We start from the raw sequence: 3724 nt of genomic DNA on the forward strand, positions 1-3724 counted from the left end.
GTTAACTTACAACAAACAAGAGAAATGGATAAAGTATATGATTATTATTTAAAAAGGTATGGTACTATTTCCAATTACATGCATTTATAATAAAACAGTGTAGAAATTTTATTTCAATCTATAAAAATATTATAAATAAGTGCCTATAAATTGCAGCACATGACAAACAAATCTATGGGAGTGTAGATTAATCAGTACAGAGATTATTTACTCTTAAATTGTTCTTCAATAAATATTTCATTGATTAGATTTTGTTTTCTCGATCTCGTGTACTTTAGGCAGATTACTTTAAATAAGAATAACTTGAATTATTATTTTGAAATACTAAGATTTTTATTAAGAATTACTTTAAATTATTACTAAAAATTACTTAAAATTATTACTAAAGACTTCTTACAATTATTACTTAGGATTACTAAAAGTTATTACAGAGGATTACTAGAAATTATTACTAATGATTACTTGAAATGATTACTTGTAATTACTTATTATTTTACTGAGTATTACTTAAGATTTTTACTAAAGATTACTTGGAATTGCTTGGATTATTACTGTGAATTACTTGATGTTTTACTGTTAATTACTTACAATTACTTATTATATTACTAGTATTTACTTGTAATTAATACTTGAAATTACTAAAAATATTACTTAGAATTACTTATGTTGCAATTGATTATCTTGTTTACTGAATTGGATTACTTAGAATTACTGAAAAAGTAAATTACTTGTATATACTTGAAATTACTTAAAATCACCAATAATTACTATCAATGATCAATAATTTTGACAAATTCAATTACTTGAATCAAGTAATTGAATTACTTTTTTTGATAATTCCAAGTAATTTTTTAGAGTGTAGAAAGTCAGATATACGAAAGTTGTGTTTCACTTATCCCATTTATTATAACCGTTTGATTTTTTATCAGTTTTTGATGGACATCCCCTTTTTTGAATTTACCTTGAAGTTATATAAGTCGTGATACTTATCCCCATCAATCAAAAAACAATATCAAGCTTTCGATTCAAGTGATAAATCATATTGCATTGTGGCCTACCACTAGTTTTTCTATCAGTTAATTGTCACTCTGTTGACAATGGCATTTGTTATCAAACGTTTGATTTTGTGTTCATCTCGTAAAGAAAAACATCTTAAGGATAATTTCGAATGTGCATGCTCAGATAAACAAGAGTGCACACACTGAAATGTCTCGCCTTCTTTTCTAATCATTGCTATTATGTTGATAGTTCTACGTATAAAGCTTTATTACAACTGTCACAGAAGTTTAACATTAACCAAGATAACTTAACAAAGACCAATGAACCAATGAACCATGAGAATGAGGAAAAGGTCAGATGAACCATGCCAGGCAGACATATACAGTTATAAATGCTTCCATACAACAAATATAGTTGACCTATTACTTATAGTTTGAAAAAAATAGACCAAACCACAAAAATTCAACACTTTGCAATGAACCGTGAAATTGAGGTCATGGTCAAACAAAACCTGCGGGACTAACAAATAAATCATAATATATTTCCATACACCAAATATAGTTGACTTTCGGCATATATTATAAGATAAAATAACCAAAACTTAAAAACTTAATTTTGACCACTGAACTATAAAAATGAGGCCAAGGTCATTTTTTTCAATTTTAAACTAAGTAAATCATTCTTTCGTTAAAAGATATTCTTAATTTGTAAAATATCAACATTAATTTTACGTTGTGATTTTCTATGTAATTTTCAATACGAATATGTAATTACCTTTATTGTACGCTCTACTGTCCTGTAAGTATTCCATATATTCATCTGAAGTTTTGTCCGGATATCTTAGATTCATTATGTATTGTTCTCGTGATTTCCTTCTGTCTAAACAAGCTTTATACACTCGTTCGAACTGACTGATTGTTAGTCCGAACACGTCATTTGAGATTGCTATCCCTACTTCTTCAGACTGGTAAAGTGATGGTGTGTATCTGCGCCTTCCTGGATAAGGAAAACGTTTGACGCCGTATTTTTCCCAGTAAGTTATTTTCCTCAATCCGCGTACATTTTGCTCGTCATCCTTCTCATCATATCTTGAGTTCCGATTCATGTTAGCTGTTAACTATAAATTGAATATATTGTGCAATATTGCTCAAGTTTAATACTACTTGAATAATGAAATACAAACAACGCGTATACATAATATATTTAAAAACATCTAAACAAGTAACACATCTACGACAGATCCAGTTATTGGATCACCAATGAAGGCGATACACTGCTGAACAAACATGTTATATTTATAATTATTCTAAATATCAGCACAACGATGATAAATCTGCATTTTTGCGTAAGCAAAATTTGATTCTTTCCTTGCCTGTATTCAAACTCATGCTATATATTATGGTAATCAGGTCTCATACAGGGTATATATTGTGACAATCCCAGCTTAGCGTTTATATTCTGTGAGCTGAAGGTGAATGGGATTTGAGCCGAAACCCTGGAATGTCACAGTATATACCCTGTCTGAGACCTGCATTACTCGTAAATCATGGATTAACTCTGACTTCATGGGTATTTGTTAAACATTGACAGTGCATCATGTGTATTCATTAAATGTTGATTATTTCTAAATATTTTGAGAAAATCCATTTCAATGCAGCTTTTCGTCTTGACAATTTTTTCCCATTAAGAAAATTTTTTCAATACAGGTTTTAGAGTTCATGTTTTGTCTTTGTATGTGTGATCATGGCTTTGTTTTTAACAACACTAATATACAAAAACCCAACCTGATATGTTCAGCATTTGAGTTATTATTTGTTGTGAAAATAATTTTATCGAGTATTTTATAATTTGTAATAACATTTTGAAAACAACTAAACATTACATTTTAGTATTTCAAGCGTTAATTGTGTGATTTTGTATTAACGAGGTATTATTGTCGTCTTTAATTCCCCCAATGTAAGCCTCTGAAATTCCTTAGTGCCCTGTTTAGGTATGACTACATCACATCGTAACAGGTGTTGTGATGACATTTTTGTTATTCCTATTGTGGATGAAAACGTTGTGTATTTCCAGTCCGATTCCTGAATAAACACTGTAATCTCTATTTGTCATCCATTCACCTTACTCGACACATTGGTAATCCGTAATATATAATATATATGTATTTATTATGTTTTTTATATATCTTTTATATGTTTTATGTTTCTATATATTATTAACATACCAGCAATATTATAAATATTATATATGAATAAAAATTTACCGTTGATACAAATGGTATTTTTTATAAAAGTGACGACAGCATCCAATTCAACAGGATTTTCCACTTTTAATATCACAATCAACCAGTTCCTATATGCACATGAATAAATACTGTTTTCTCTGTGTTGTTAACCGATTACAAAACTCAACATTTTGTTAATCCGTTATATGTATTGATTATTTTTAAAGATGTGTTACGATATAAATTATCTACATTCCTGCATGAATATTTTATGAATAAAAGTTAACCCTAGCAACAAATATATACTATATAAAATGGACGCCAATAAACAATCCAACAGGAATTTCCACTTTCGATATCACAATAAACTAAGTCACGATATAATTTATTTATAACTTCGATGTAATTTAAAAGGTTTAAATCTATTCGTTAGGCAAACGTCTATATTTAGATATGTTATCATAACATCAACATTCTTTACTAATATGAGAGACTTGACAC

The 3724-nt window shown here is 28.6% G+C and overlaps 1 long non-coding RNA gene across 1 annotated transcript; it reads right to left on the bottom strand.

The window, feature by feature from the left end:
- Positions 1-1773: 1773 nt before the first annotated feature.
- On the bottom strand, positions 1774-3478 carry LOC143055550 (uncharacterized). Its single transcript, XR_012972078.1, has 2 exons — positions 3263-3478; positions 1774-2116 (listed from the first exon to the last, which is right to left on the bottom strand). It is a non-coding gene; the product is annotated as an uncharacterized LOC143055550 (long non-coding RNA).
- Between the last annotated feature and the right edge of the window lie 246 nt (positions 3479-3724).

This window comes from Mytilus galloprovincialis, chromosome 12 (genome assembly GCF_965363235.1).
Source record: "Mytilus galloprovincialis chromosome 12, xbMytGall1.hap1.1, whole genome shotgun sequence".
NCBI lineage: Eukaryota > Metazoa > Mollusca > Bivalvia > Mytilida > Mytilidae > Mytilus > Mytilus galloprovincialis.